A 17,386-nucleotide genomic window follows, 5' to 3' on the forward strand; every position below is an offset into this window, starting at 1 on the left:
TCTGAAGAAAGTTGTCCTGAGACCAGAACCAATACACTTTGATGGCAATAGCTTTAGTAAGATTTTGTTTGAGCTTGACCTGTTAAGGACTTGATGGATTTTCTATAAGGCCCCATCTGACATATTTTCAGTATACTTTTACCTACTCAGAAGCATGCTTCGGTAATTACAAATCTGAGGATGTCTCAGCTTCAAATGAATCCAACTTTCCCTACTGAGCTGAAATATTATCTCCATTAAACAAGTTTTCAGCATCACGATACAATATTCTTCCAATTAAATTGAAATGCGTTATATAGCATGTAACCATTTGGGGACTAAAAGTGTGCATACTTTTAAATGTGGCATATAATTTCCTAATGCAGGATACTTTTCAAATACCATCTCCTGCTGAAAGAGTTCATTGTATCAAAAAGTAGGAACCTGTCAATAATACCCATATGTCCCATAAAATGTTTTCATTTCTTTCATGGTACGTTATGCTTCATCAATTTCCTTAATCCTAGCTGCAGTTCACGTTGCTGTGCTGAAACAGCTCACTGAGCAGTAATTTATCTCTTGACTGTGGCATAACAACCACAAATACAGGTTATTCTGGGAGCGAGGATTTGCATTGCATAAACTGTATTTTTAAAATCATTTTCAAATGAGATTAATTCATGATAGGGAAATTTTTCCTCTATTTTTGGATCTGGTTTCCAAGACATTAGAGGCTGACTTGAGTGTTTTGTTTGGTATCAAGTAGAATCTTTATTTGGGGATTAGGGATTTCTGTAAAAACGAAATGATATCACAAGAGAAATGAGAAGATGTTTCCCCCATTTACTTTAATACCTATTTAAAATTGGCATTGGGAAGATAATGACAGATTGTATTTTAGCTGAATTTTTCAGCTGTGCACTAGATGACTTGTATTTCTTTTCAATTAGGTTGACTGCTTTAGCATGGTGGGAGATTACTTCTCCTGCATGCTGAAAAGTTATTAACAATTAAAATGGAGGGGGGAGCAAGTAGCAGAGGATTAATGCAGATTTCTTTGCCAAATGACTGGGATTTCTCTTTGCAAGGATCTTGTTTTAATATTTGCTGCTAAGTTAGTAGGGTATGCATTGAATAGATATAATTATGACGAGAAAAACTATTTCTTACAAATGTAAATATTTACATAACAGTGGTTCTTGAATCGCTTGGCCTCACGCATCAAGAAGGAAGCAAAGTTTTCTTCAGGCACAGCACGGCGTGAAATGCATTTCTCAGGTTTTCAAGGCCCACATGTAGTAAACAACACTTTTCTTCCTACCTCTTTTCCCAAAGTAGGGACAGAAAACAAGGGATGCACAAGTGTCTCCTCTCCAGCACTGGAGGAACAGGATGTCGCAGGGGGACGTGGGTGACCCTACAGCCTCTGCCATCTGCTTGGACACACTTTTCTCCTCCTCTCCTTTGGGCAAAGCCCACTTAAGTTCCCTTGGCTATGTTTCTGCATCACTGAGATACTCCTGGCATCTTTCTTACAAATTATTATTGATTTTGTCAATGGTAATGAAGCTCAGAATAATAATAGCAGATTGCCACTTTAGGCACTATGCAGTTAACCTAACTCTGTTCTCCAAATTGCCCTCCTGAGAAAGCAGTCAGAGATATTGCAGAAATCAGTGTGATCCTGTAACTTTTATGTTCTCCTTAGCTCTGTTTTTTTCCCCCCTTTTGATTACTGAAGTACTTTTGACTGCAGAGATATTCTACATTACCAATGCCCTTTGAGAATCTCCGACTACCTGGCTTACCTTGATGTACTCTGTTTCCACCCTGCTGATTTTTCCATAAAAGCTTATATTAATCCAAACCAACACTCATTTAATAAACATCTCAGCAACCAAATGAATATTGAGCAATCATAACTCCATTTCCATCACAACAGGTATTGGCACAGCTGGCTCCAAATGATGTCCACTTTAGTACCAACTGCACATACATAAATCCCATTGTTATTATTTATATTTTTTCATGTCTAGGCTACATCTATAAGAAGGTTTTAAAACAAACAAACAAATGAAAAAAAAAATAGAGGTGTCTGGAGAGATGCCTACACACAACATTAAGTCAAAAAAGCTCATTTTAGTTTTGTGGAAAATTACCAAGTCTCATATGCAGCAATATTTTTTCAATCTAAACAGAATCCCTTAAAAATCTTGATGAAGGACACCAACACAGTGGCTTTTTCCTCCAAAGCTAACCAGCACTATTGATTTGCTACTGTACAATTATTCCTAGAGAATCTTCTGCAATACTATCCAGGAGATGTATTCACAACTTTTTTGATTCATTGTTCTTTGAAAACAATCTCCAGGATCCAGATCTTTAATTTCAGAAAATTTGCATAGTGCAATTATGCACACTAATTAACAATGTTTGGAAATACAACTCTAGACTGAATTAACTCTGGTAACAAGCTGACAAATTTTTGTTCATGTAGTCCAGCATAGGCAAGTATAATTACATTTGAAATCTAAGTAGTGAAGTCCAAATGAATGCAGATTAAAAAAAAAAAATATGACCCATGGTGTTTTACCCAGACAACACCTTCAAATAATTCAGAATCAAACATTTTCTGTTCTAGACCTATTTTATTTAAAATAAAAATTGTCTTAGTAGCAGAGAATTCTGAAATTAAAAACATCTTGATATCTATGCATACACAAATAAAAACATAGAAAATTTATATTAGTAATGGATGGATGTGTAGCCTGATTTTCCCACATCCTTTTTAGACTAATATAACTCTGCTAACTCCAGAGCAGGTATTCTTGAGTTATATCAGAGCTAACACTCATCAGAATTACACCTGTCCTCATATTTCATATGGAAATGCTCAGGATCGAGGTCCTTGTGCCATGTGAAGGTCTCCATCTTCCATAGGTTTTTTTTTATTATAAATTTGGGCAGTCTCTATGTTATGTTTTATTTAACAAAACACAACCCAAATTTTGGCAGTCAAAGTGAAGAGATAGACAAAGTGCATAAGCAGAATGGACTGGGGACAAAATTACTCAACTCTCATTTGAAACCAGAATGGGTCAAATAAAATGTTGTCTGAAAGTACTTGGGAACAGAATTTATGAAACAGGCTGGAAAAAACCTGCCCTGTATGGTGGTGATGACAGCAGTAAGTCTCAACCATCTGAATAGACACCTCTTGCGACAAAAGCTGGGGTTTAAAAGGCAAGGTGAGGGTCAGTTCATGTGAATCAGGGTTGTCTCTGAATTTGATGATTTTTACTTGCTAAAAGTAATTAATAGTGTCTTGGTTGGAAAACACAGGTGTCTGTTAAGGAAGGCAGGAACCTCCCTGGAAATGGAGAATGCAAACCCTCTCCCTGCAAATTATTATAATTTTGAAATTAAGGGGCTCTCAGGCAAAGATATGGGAGTAGGAATAACAATTCTTATTTGGAAAAAAAAAATAAAAGAAAAATGTAGTAATACAAAATAACACTGACAGAGTCAGAGTACAACCTGACACCCTGTGGGTCAGGGTGCTGGCAGCAGTCCCATTCAATGGTGGCTGCAGTGCTCCTGCAGTGACAGGTGTGGTTCTGTTGGAGCAGGGATCCTGGAGAAGGGTGGAGTTTTCCTCTGAAAGTCCAGTGGTGGTGTAGATGGGCCTGGTCTTCCTCTGGGAATCCAGTGAGAAAGAAAGCTGCTCCTCTGGGAATCCAGTAAGAAACGCTGCCTATGGTGCTCCAAGTCCCAGATTATATCCAGGTAGGAATGTTTGGCTCCTCCCCCTGGGTGGAGCATCTCACAAAGGGATGATGTAATTTTATCAGCCATGCAGCGGCACTCAATGGCCCAACTCAGTGGCACTCAATGGGTTGTGGAAGAGATAAAGCAAACTGCCCCACCTGGTTTTAAAGGTGGCCCAGATAACAGAAGATAACTGCCCCACCTCTAACAGATGGCAATAGAACACACACCCCCGCCATGTCTTGCATTTCCAGCCTAAGACAAATAGCTATTAATTATTTTTCATGGCAGTCACATGTCTATACATGGCCATGGAAAATGCTTTGTCCTTCTCCCAGCTTTTACTCAAAGTGCACAAACTGAGAGGCCCAGGATCAGCATCTGGAGGAGCCCAGTACTGATTTCTTTACTAAGATGACTCAAGTCACAAGCAACAGTAAACTGGAAGTGCCAGCTGCAGGGTTTTCTTGTGTTCTCCTACCACACAGATCTCTGTGGATTACTGTAAGAAGATCCCTCTCTATCCTTACAGGACAAAATTTTTAATTATTTTTCCAATTGCTTTAATTATATTTCTAACAAGTATATTTACTTCTTTAATGATAAAAATAGCCTTCATTTGTACCAGTTAAATAGAATCAACATTATTTTTGTTGGAATCCTAGGAAAAGAATAATCATTTGTCTTAAAGGAATGAACCTGTACTTCATTCTATTTAAAGACTAAAAATTAAAATGGCATGAATTCAGGAACTATATTAGGATCTGAGATATTAACAAATAGACCATTTCTGTGCAGGAAGTCAATAATCATCCACAGTAATCTTCCAAATATCTAATACCTAAAATATATTCCAAATATCTTATATCAAATATCTAAAGTGTTTCTGGGGTTAGTTACTTTTTTTTTTTTACTCATTAATAGCTCTGTTCCAATTCTTAGTTCATCTTTCTTAGAAGCTTTTTAATAAAAAGATTATTGTAAAGATATTTACAGTGAGGATCAATGGTGCAAGAGGATTTTAAATGTCAAGTTCCCACTGACAGTCAATATTTTTTGCAGTGAAATGGCACTGGGCTGTAACAACAGATGCCTAGAAACATCCAAGCCTCTAACTTGGACATTAAACTTGGAACCAATATTAGGCGAGCTCTCTTATAAATCTGAGGTCTATGATAAAGAAGAATAGGATTTTTTTCATATAAATGTATAAATAATTACATATACAAGTGTGTGTGCATTTTTCTTCAGATGAGAACAGATTTGAAATTGTTCTGATACTGGATATTTTGGAGTTTTTTATTTCATAGACCAACAAAATGAAAAAGTGTCTTCATGTTGGTAGGGCATTTAAAAATCATTCAGGGAGGGGTAATGATAGAATTTCTCTCTTGGACAGTTTCCTAGAGAGACTTCTCAAGGGTATGGTGCTATATCTTCTTCTTTTTCCTTAAAAAAAAGAAAAATAAATCTGCAGTCATCACTAAAAATTCTAAATAAGGACTTCTGCAGACAAAATAATTTCATAAATATTTCTTAAAAAAACCCAAATTTCATAAACATTCCCTTAAGTTAGGAAAAGAAAACAATTTATTTCCAAGGACTGACCAATTAATTCATTGACTACTGAGAAATTATTTAAATTATAAGGCATTACAGTGGGAGCAGAGACTTCTCACCCACCTTCAGAACATGGAACTAAGTTTTTAAAAACAAATAAGAAAACAACCCTACTATTTTTGCCTTTATAGGATAGGTTCAGTTGGCATTGTTCTTAGTTCAGGCATCAGCTATCCAGTGAAGAGTGTCCAGCTGTTATCACCTAAGTACAAATCAGCAGCAGTAAGCAGTGGAGATCTGATAATGATGTATATATGCAGTTTAAATTACACAGATCTCTAACTGGGGACCTGGTAACACTATAAGTGCACATGCACGTTTATGCTTAAATACATAAATAAAGAAATAAAAGTAAGAGAGGTAACATTATATCGAGATAAAGGGAATCGTTGAACTCCAGTGGTACTTTCTAGACCTTAAAAATACAAATGTATTTTTAATGTATTTTTAATTCTTTACATTTCCAACCTTTAAGGCTTTACCAAATGGCTTAAATAGTAGATATTACAGCTCCTGCTGCTTCACCTCTCCATGCCTAATGTTTATAATGGCACTTACTTTCAGTAAAAATGTAATACTCAAAAGTAGAAAGTCTCAAGAAAGGGCTTCTTATAGACAAAGAATTTTCGTAGCAAGAAATTCCAGCTGTAGATTTAAGTTCTTCACCTACAGATCTAATAGCATCATCTTGGCCAGTACTAAACTTTGTTTGCTCCAAACTGAAAATATTGCTTCAGGTGACAAACACCTGGCCTCCTCTGCTCTGCCAAAGCCAACACTGCATTGGCTGTGAGAAATAAAGCCCTTTATTACTTTATAGTACCTGCAGATCAAAATGTTCTGATGTCTTACTGAAAAAAAAAAAAAAAACCCTCAAACAGAGGCATTTGATAAATCTTTGCCTACTGTTGATTTTGCTGGGGTCCCCAGGATGAGGTGAGAGAAGAGAATCTGACTCCATGTCCTCAGAAGGCTGATTGATTATTTTATGTACTTATATTATATTAAAAGAATGCTATACTAAACTATACTAAAGAAAGAGAAGGATACAGACAGAAGGCTTAACAAGAATGATAATGAAAAACTTGACTGGCTCCTCAGAGTCTGACACAGCTGGACCGTGATTGGTCACTGATTTAAAACAATTCACTTGGAACCAACCAAACCTGTTGGCAAATGTCTCCAGCCACATTCCAAAGCAGCTAAACAGGGAGAAGCAAATGAGATAATACTGGTTTTTCTCTGAGGCTTCTCATCTTCCCAGGAAAAGAAATCCTGGCAAAGGGATTTTTCAGAAAATATGACAGTGGCAGTCTACCATTGCTGTCCTCTATCTTGAGCATTGCAGAAATAGAATAGCTGCAAACATATAGGATTTTTACACATATGTATGCACACACACACATGAACAGGCATACACTTCTCCAGTAAGTCAATGTAAATTCCAAAGGATAATAGTCATGCCTGCAGACTGGTGTATTGCAAAAACTAAGGAAAAAGAATTCAGTTCTGTCGCAAACAAGTTCAAGATACTGGGCTTTACTCCAAAAGGAGCTTCTATAGAATATGCATTTTGCTCAGCTGCCCCTCAAAAATAGCCCTGCAATCTTCCCCAGTACAGCTGAATTGAGAAGAACATTATATAATTTTTACCACAGAAAGCCAGTGATGCTGTTTGATCACTCAGCTTCTGTAGGCCACACAGTTTCTACTTCATAAAGATCAGAGGAGACACAAGTGAAGGATTCTGCCAACTGCTTCTCAAGCACTGCAGGCTCAGGCTGAAGTGCTGGAGATTGCATTTTATTGAGGTGCCTTAATTGCAGCAAGTCACAAACACATACCCGCTGCTCTGAGGCCACGTGCAGCTCGTGCATTCATTGTCTGGGTGAAGACTTCCAGATTAGGCCCTTACACAGAATAAAATGTGTGTCAAATCACAGAGGAGAAAATTTTGTTGAGAACAAAACCAAGGCAGTCTTGCAAAACTCTAATCTTGATCCAATCTTATTTTCCATTTTATGTTAACAATATAGAATAGGTAGCTTGGAGCTCTTTATCTTTTCACTGATTAAACCATTCTGTATTCTGTATGCAATTCATTGTCCTCAGTTATAAATGAGCTATAACAGAATTTTAATAAAATTCAGGAAACATTTTCTGATTCATGCTTGCTATTAAGCACAAGTAAAATGAAATTTATTATTTCAGTTGGGATGGCACATTTAGTGCTGATACATCACCTAAGATATTAACTCCTAATAAGATGCTACTGAAATAGATTTCAGCTTGTAAACACTCAAGTTTTGTTGGGCTGTGCCCTGATTTTATACTGCACAGCAGAAAGTGTAATTGAATAACTAGATTTTCTATAGTGTTACACATTTTGTTAAAGCCATTCAACCAAGAAACAGCAGATTCAAGAAATTAGTTATTTCCTATCAAAGTGTATGTCAGAGTTACATGATGAGTGTTTCCCACATTAAATGGAAGAAAAAAAGAGATTTCACTTTTACAAGCTTTCTTTGTGGCAAGAATTTCCTCCCATTTTCATTTCAGCTTACACAGGCTGTTGAATCAGATTGCCTTGGGCAAAAGACACCTGGAAATATTGGGCACATGCTCATTTACAGAACATTACTTGTATGAAATATATAGACAGATAATGTCCATATATAACTTGTCCTTATTGGATAATTCTGTAATAGAGATTGCACTTAATTAATCTTGATCTGGTAGTCCATGTAAGGTATTAATAAAAAAATAATTTCAATTTTTATAAGTCAATTTTCTATCCCATAAACTTTTATTTAATCCTTCTGTCTGAATTTTGGCCGCGGTCTTGCCACTTTACTCTTGATTTACAAAGATACTCTCTTGGTCTACCTTGTCCCTTGGAGGGATAATTTGCAGCAGTACAAGTACTGGGAGAAAGCCATTTCCTCTCTCTTTGCCCAGCTGTTCCAGGCAGTGAGAGTAAAGAGACCCTATAAACCATTTTACCTTCCTCAAAGTCCACAGAGATCAATAGATACTGCTCCTTTACTCAAATTCCTCACTCTCATATCTAGGTCAAATTTTTGCACCACAGTTCAAAGGTTGCAGACAGAACTTCAAAATAGCATTTTGGCTTTTTCCACACCGAAACTTAGACACCTTCTTGGATACATAAGACCATTTATAACAACTCCAAAGAGAAGACCAAAATTCAGACTATGAAACAAATTCAGTGTGGGTAAAATGGCTAGGAAAAAATGGACACATTCAGGAGTCTGCTTCATAGCAGACAGAAAGTGTTTTTTCTCAGTGAATGTCCACAGGGCTCAGCTGGGGACAATGAGATGCAATATTTTAGATTTGCTCTTGAGAATCCCGAGAATTTGCTAAATCTCGGTGTTCAAATGTTTTCCTCTTTGTAAATGTCACAGCTCGCTGTTATTGAATGTTTATCTATTGTAATGCTTCACTGAAACAAAAGCCAGATTTGAAATTTTGTCCTTTTATTTGTAGAGAAAAATCATGATCAGCTAAGGCACAGAAGCTTTTTCCTAATACTCATCCTGGCTAAATACTGATTTAATGTTCCTGTTATGGCTAAGGGTGAAAGACTCATGGTAGCAAGATGATGCAAGATATTTGAGTAGTATTGAGGTTGTTTTCTTTTCTTGCTGGAGTTTTAAAAGAGAGCAAAAACAAAAAGAGAAATAGCCCTGAACAGAATGGGATGGAGAGCTTATCATGTACAGCCTGAACCAGGACAAAGGATAATTTGCTTCAAGGCTGTTCTAGCCCTTGAAATAAGCTAGCTGCATGAAAATGCTAGGATTTTAAATATAGCTCTCTGTCTAAGCACTTCAATTTCCCACTGTTCTACAATGGGAAGCGATAACTTCACGTATTGAAAGGGTCCATTTAAAGTCACCTAAAGAACTTTCAAATACAGCTCTATCTGATGTGATCCCAGAGCCTGGAAACTTCTGCCATAGGCTTAGAGAGAGCACAGAACTTGCAATATCTCTCTTCTCTGTGAGGCAGCGGGAACTTTGGACACTGGCAATCAAAGAGCAAGCCTGTTCTCTGGCCCACATTCCCCTGTGTGTTCCCAGTGCTCCTCTTCACACGTCCAAAACTTTCACCACCCATGAGTCCTTCCAGCATATTTGCTAGGACTATAAAGACCCAAATGTGTTAAAGAAACAGCGATTCTTAAATGAGGCCAATGATATTATTTAATCTTTAAAGGAGGAGCTGATCCTTTCCAAATTGCAACCAGTCTGTTCCTATTAAGTTAACAAGCAGAGAATATCTTTCCCAGCTTGAACTACGTGGTGGCTCCTGGTGTATCATTTCATGGAACTCAAAGGCAGATAAGTCACCCTGGGGGGAACCCATAAGTCTATTTGTTGAAATAAAGCATTTGCTTAGTTCCAGTTAAAAACCTGGGTTGGTTTCTAATATATTCTTCATAATTTGCTTAGTTTCTCTTAAACCCTGAGTTTTAAGGGGAAAAAAAAAAAAAAAAAGGCAATTTGCTCTTACAGGTCACTACCTCTTGCAGAAACAGTGAGAATAGGAGGGGTTGGCAGCTGCATTTTTAGTAGCTCCCAATCATGTGACAGGAGAAGGTCTGACAATGAAAAAGAGAAAGATTCCTTGCCTCAGCGACCAAATTCCTTGCTTTGCAGAGGTGGCATCTTAGGAAGTGTGAACCTCAAACCTCTACCTTTTCTGTACTCTGTTTGTCCCTCTTCTGTGGAAACCCAGGGCACTGGGAATATTTCTCTGTCTGCTCTGGGGTGTCCTGTCCCCCAGGTGAGCACTGCCTTTGACCCTCATTCATGGAGAAAGTTTCCTGGACTTCAAGATAGATTAAAATCCATAAAAGTGTGAAATAGATTATAGAGAGCAGTGTAAGTGTATCACTTGGTGAGATATTGAGGTTTTGGGATTTTTAGTATGCTGTGGATGGAAGCAAGATGGAGGGCACAGGGTGTTGTCCTGCGTTTCTTCTTCGTTCTTCTTCCTTCTTCTCCATGGGTTTGGGTGGCATTTTGTAATTGGGCAGAAAAGTCTGCATTGCGGGCTCTTTGGGATCAGTTATTGGGTTAAAAGGGAAAATAATCTAGGCGTCAGTTCTTAATTGGATAGTTTAGTCTTAAAAGCCCTTGTAACAAGAGATTGTTGGCCATTTTGTGCCTTGCTGCTGAACTCACAGTAGTGAGACTGTTTTACTGATAAGAAATAATAAACACCTGAGTCAGAACATGAGCTATTGTCTTCAATCCAGACCCAGAGGAACTGATACTCTTCAGTACCAAACTCCTGCTCAGGTCACAGAGCAGGGGCTCAGCACAAGGAAGACCCAGGCACAACCACCTGGCACAGCCTCAGGGACTGCAATGAAGAGGATGGGAATACCTTTGTGGAGAAGAAGTTCCAGGAAGCAGCATGGGGCTCATGCCAGCCACAGTGCAGCTGCTGCTCTGGGCAAAAGCCACAAATCTTCTTTGGAAAAGCAAGGCTGTGTATTAACCCACCTTCTCCTGAGAGAGTATACAACCAACATCTGTCTTGAGAGGGCACTGAGAAATTCAGGTTATTGCCCAGTGGGGTTGTTTTCAGTGTCGTTGACCTCTAGTACGTGAATCTGTCTAAATACAGGCTCTGCCTAAGGGCAGTAGTGATGAAGACTCCTAACCCAGGAGTAGAGAAAAAAGATTACAGAGGCAGTTCTATAGAACTCAGTTCAAGAACAATTTTACGTGAAGTTAAGCATATTTTATTATGACTGCCCTCAAAACTTACTTGCATCACCTTACTTCCCCACTTTTTCCACTGAAAATGAAAAAAAGTCACTCTAAAGTGAATCAACAAGGAGTACCTTAAACGTTTCTTTCTGTATCAAGTTGATTGTGTTTAAAATGCTTAGCTAAAACTGTTCATAAAAATTCTGACCTAGATGTTGGTTTTAAACAGGATTTGTTTAATGTGTTTTAATAGAAAACAATCAGTGAAATGTATAGTTTGGACAGTTCTATTGAAGAGTGCTGCAGCAGAAAAATATAATGTGTTGTAAAGAGTTTGTGTTTACAATACATTTTCATTAAAGAGATCTGTGTTAAAGAAGCTGTTTTTAGGAACAAACAGTAAACCTGCTCTCAGTATAGAATGTGTTCCCATTAACACTCTCTGCATAAGGAAAACATATTTTGAAAAAAAAATTATTCTAGTGATTGTTTTGCATAAAAGGTGCATTAGCACGGAAAATTTCAGTAAAAGTTACCATCTATTTTTGACAGCATTTACCAGCTGCATTTGTGGTGGAAGAGCATGCTACTCTCATGGCAGGTGAATTGTTGTTTTGGAGAAGAGAAATATTCTTCATAATTGCTGTAAATGCAGTATTTTCTCCCTAAAGAACTGCCCATTGGATTAGAGAATGGTTTGGGTCACAGCAGCACTCAGAGGTTCAGCCCAGATCAGGGCAAGGTGGTACGCTGACACAAAGTTTCTTCCCTGAAGAATTTCAATTTTTTTTTTTTTTTAGGAAAAAGGGGAAAAATTATGTGGGGGGGGGGGGGATGAAATATCTGAGGTGATATGCTTTGTTTAAGATGGTATCCACATCCTCACCACAACATGGAACAAAAGCCAGGTTACCACAGTTGGAATGGAGGTCTAGTAGAGCCACATAGGATATTTGGTATATAAAGTTTTTGACTGCCTTATTCTCTGCTTGGCTTGTTTTTCACTGGTGCTGGCACTGCCACACCACAATCTTCTGTCCTCTTAGGGACCTAAGCCCAAAGATGACAGCTTTACAGACAGGGAATTCCTTCAAAGGGACTGTCAGTTCATTTATGCTCCCACTGACCACTCAGGTGCAATACTTTTGGTAAATACCTAATTGTGTTAGAACTGCATGGTTTTTCCTGTGCTTAAGGTTTGGAACTTTTTTACTTCTAGCTCACAAGACCACATCATTTTTTTTTTACTGAGGCATGCATAATTTCAATTCAACACGTTTGCCAGAGGTAGCTATTTTGTAAGAGGCTTTATAAGGGTTCACTCACTGCACTCAAAATTAATAGACATATTGTGACACTACAAGGTCCAACAATCAAGTCAGAGCTCATTTACACTTTTATAAATTAAAGAATTCCATTCGAGTCATTTTGCTATAATGATTATAAGCCATCAGGAATTAATGCAAAAAGCTAATATTGTATCAAGAATGTGAATAGTATTTTCCAATTTGCATTTCGTTACTGCATTAAGATATTTACATGCTAAAGAGTGCATATTGTATATAGTATTAATACCTTTAAATCAATTTAATATTCAATGCAACTACAGTAATGTAACGTTATGGCTAAGAATTTAAATGCAAAAATGACTAGAAATTTTAAAGCTGTTTCCCACAGCAGACATAACTCACTTGTATGTAAATTTCAATGTAACTGGAGTAGTAAAAATATGAAAATTAATTCTTCAAGAGAGCTTTTTAGGAATTTATCACATCAGTGATTGTTCAACGACTCATAAGCATTTTCCTGCTCAACAGCCACTCAGAACCAAGCAATCTCAAATGGGTCCTGCTTCATCCAGGTCTTAGACAACTCCTACAGCCTGCTTAGAGCTCTTTCTGGGTTTATTTGTGAGGATTTAATGAATTTGAAGGCACAAAGTATTCATTGTCCTCAGAAACAGACATGGGGCTAATAGCAACAAGACTGCAGATTGTTCTACCACTGCCTTCAGCTATCACTACTCTTCATTAAGGCTTTCCTGCAAATTAATTTTTTCCCCAGTGTTTGCTTTAGCTAGGGCAGGCAGAATTTTTTTCTGTGGTGTCCTCTATTACTATTTGGCATGTTGGATGAAAGAGGCTCCTTCTACTCAAGTACCAAGTAAGACAAACCATAGTTAGTAACGTGACAGTGAAGCTCTCTGTAAGGCCCCAAAAACCTCTCATGACAAGGCTTGTAAAAGGTTCATGTAGTCTGAGTTAGAAACACAGGACAAATACTGGCAAGATATTCTCAACAAAGTAAAAAATACCGGCCAGTTTAGAGAATCAGAGAATTTTGGCAAAAATTTTAAAGCAGCATTCAGTCAACATGAAACACTTTCCAAAAACTTAGTCCATTCACCTTCACCATGTATCTAAGGCCAAATTATTTGTGTCTGCACAGAAGCTCACCCCAAGACCTTCTCTCCCCATTGTTTGCTAAAATCTCCAGCTTAAGGAACAAATGTTCTGGAAACGTAAACAAGGGTAATTGATCAGGTGTGTGAAACAGGCACCTGCTCACCCATGAAGTGTTACATGAAGGATGTAACAGGAAAACATGACTTTCAGGTTAATGGGATCAACCCATCAGACCACGTGCACCTTTTTGGACAGCAGCACCCTCACTCAGCATCTTCCATGTTCAGGGGAAGTCAGAAACCTCACACCTAGGCTCAAAATCCCCAGGAATTTGTTGTCATCTTATTGTAAATCTTCCATACCTTCTCAGTGATTTCTCATGGGCCGCTCCTCACAGCACTGACTCCTTCTTCTCAGTGCAGACTACAAATTCCATCTCTCTTCACAGCACAACCAACAAACTCCAACACTCTTCACAGGACAACCAACGCACTCTTTTGTAGCACTCCTCTTCTTATTGGACACAGCTGTGGCCTGTTAAGGGCAGGCCTGTTCCTGATCTTTGGTGATCAGTACAGCTGCAACTCCTCAGGGGTGAGACTACCTTCTGCACTATGTTTATTTTCTTACATTCTATCCCTCCACAGGAATTAACCACGCACTACTTGTGTGTATTCTGAGGGAGCAAATCCCTATCGTAGCTGAGGAGTCTGTGTGTCCAAATTGACAGCAGGAAAAAAGATCAGCCTTGTAAATCTAGAGAGGAAACCTTATGAGGAGCAGCTGGGGTGATTTGGTCTGTTCAGCCTGGAGGAGAGGAGATTGAGGTGAGACCTCATTGCAGTTACAACTCCCTTGTGAGGGGAAGAGGAGGAGCAGGCTCCAGTCTCATCTCTCTGAAGATCAGCACCTGAGAGAAAGGCCTGAAGCTGTGTGAGGGAAAGTTTAGGTTGGATATCAGGATAAGGTTCTTCACCCAGAAGGTGGTTGGGCACTGGAACAGCTCCCCAGGGCAGAGATCAGAGCACCAACCTGACAGAGTTCAACATGTGGTTGGACAACTCTCCTAAGTACATGATGTAATTCTTGGAGCTCTCCAGTGCAAGGAGTTGGACTCAATGATATCAACGTGTCCCTTCCAACTCGGGAAATTCTGCGATTCTCTGCATTTTAATGGCAGGATTTCTACAAGCATTGTTTGTGTACACTCTTGCACCATCTGGAGCTCTTCTGTACTTGTCAGCCTATATATATTTAAACAAATGTCTTCAAAATTAAAGAAGGAGGCATAATTGAGACAGTAGGTACTAATTAAAAAGTAGCATGAGTGATTTTCTACAATTCTTTCTAAGCACATCAGGTGGAGAGTACCTCTTCTATGTCCTCTTGCAAAAGTTGACCATTGATGGCAGAAAACTATACTGCTGGAATATTTAATTATTTGTTTATTGTTGTGATCCAGAGCCCAGGGAAGACTGCAGTCATACCTGTACTACTCAAGGGAAGACACAGGTTGACCCTTCAAGGTAATGCAAAATTTGTACCCAAAAATATTTCCAATATTTTATGTTGATTTCAAATTTTATGAGTAAAATGTCTTAAGGAAGGTAAGTGAGCATACAACCATCTTTAATGCTCATACAAGCATTTATCTTGTGGTCAGCCACATCCTGAAAGCAAATTGGTTTTGTATATTTTAGTAGACACCTGAAAATGTCTTTAGAACTACTGCAGCTTCAGGGAGTTATTGCAGTATCTCTAAAAGATATTTCTTTTACCTTGGAAAGGTCTTGGAAAAGGGAGACTTCCTTTTGGGAGGGTCAGGAATTAATTAGAATTACTTTATGAATAGGAATTTTATTTAACAAAACCCAGAAGGATTGAAAATTAACGCCCCCAAAGAAGGCACATACTTGAGGAATTGTAGGAGTTGGCACAGTTTCTAGGCAAAATCTCAGGCACTGAAAGGTCCTTTTTATAATTATCATTGTAGAAACATATGGAAAGTGGTTATGTTAACGTTTGAAAGTATGTACTTAAACAAAATTATTAAATAATTAAAAATTAAATTATTATTAAATTATTAAATTAAATTATTAAAATTATTAAGTTTTACACAACCTAGTTGTAAGCCAATACTTTTTAGATAAGACTAATAAATTAAATATTGATGTAGTTTCTTTCTCTTATGCATGCAGTCAAATGAGCTTTTTAATCTTGTCCTTTTATATTGTTTTACACATTATCATATTTACGTTCAATATTTTAGGGATCTGTCATGTTCAGCCCCCAGATTCGGTGTTCTATTGGAATTTTTTCTGGTTTAAAGGTGTTAAAGGCACAGGAGAGTTGTTTTGGTTTTTTTTTTTTGGTTATCTATGTTTGTGTCTATTGAGGATATCTATGTGAACAGGCAAAAATCATCATGGATATTATAATGTGACCTTGAGTCATTAGATAGGGAAGATCTATTTTCTTTATTATTATTGGGATACAAAGATAACCAGAGGTGTTTATTCATTGCCATGCAGCAACCAGTTTAATCATTATTACATTTTGAAAGTGTCCTTACTTAAAAGTGGTCATCTTGCAGGGAAAAGTCAACAGGGCTAAAAAGGGCCAAGGCTTGAGGATCCCAGACATCAAAGAGCCTTGGCAGCAAGCACCTTTTGAGAATCCATTTCCTACCTAAAAAACTCCAGCCAGCAATCTCACTGGCCAGCATTGTTTGGTTGCTTCTTAAAAAACAACCAGTGACTGTCCAGTGCTTTATTGCCTTGCACGTGTACACACACACCAGAGACTGCAGCTGTGGGAATAACTTTACGCCAAGAAAAAGATGCAGTTTTTTTCCTAGGGAAAAAAAAAAAAAGATTGAAAATTCAAGCTGACAAAACCTATTATTTCTACTTTCACACCCAGCCATGTGCACAGTCATTTGTTGCTGCAGAGAGGTGGAAAAAGCAGAGCTGGCAGAGAAGCAGGGGAAAAGAAATCATGAACCTCACCCAACACTTATCCCAAGCATGAAAGTCTTTGGAGACTGAATTCTTGCTGGCTAATCATTAGGCCACTTTCTTTCTCATGTATATAAATTAGTGAATTGAGATGATTAAACTAACTTTGTTAAAGCTGGGGATTTATATGACTAATAAACACTTCTGTGGATTTTGGGGGATTTTGTCCAAAAGAGGGAACACAGACAATAGACTATTTTGCTCAGGTTATGCTGCCCATAAATAAGCACAGTAGCAGTTTTGACTATATAAAAGATTACAGGCTCATGTGTCATTCACCACAAAGCCCACAGAAAACAAAATGTGCCATGAAAATTTTCATTTTGTCCTGTAAGAGTCAGATTAGCTGTCAAAGGCCAACATCTGCAGCCCACAAAACCATTCTACAATTGTGTGTTTGGGACCAAATTCCACTCCATGCTAACGCACAAACCTGCAGGATCAGAGAGAGGCAGGTGTGCAGCCAGACCTCAGCATTGCTGCTTACTGAGGCATCAACTTCTGCAGGGATGCTGCACATGGGGAAACCTTTATTATAAATAATGCTTCTGTCCCATGGTAAGAGTCAGAGACGGGCATCCTGAGTAGGCAAAGATGTCCATTAGAAGATAAGTCCAACTGTCTCATCTCACACTCTGTATTTGATGTTGCCTATCAAAATACCTCCATTATCTGTTATTTCTGATTTTGACACATTTTGTAAATAGATACTACAGAAATAAATTATCCCTCTAGTTCTAGCAGCTGAACCACAAAACCTCTGTTGGAAATGGGAGGAAGAAGAGAGCCTACTCCTCCTCCCCAACATGCACACAAGTGGCAGAACTAAACTGATGCTACTGTTGCCAGG

Source organism: Camarhynchus parvulus, chromosome 4 (genome assembly GCF_901933205.1).
Source record: "Camarhynchus parvulus chromosome 4, STF_HiC, whole genome shotgun sequence".
Lineage (NCBI taxonomy): Eukaryota > Metazoa > Chordata > Aves > Passeriformes > Thraupidae > Camarhynchus > Camarhynchus parvulus.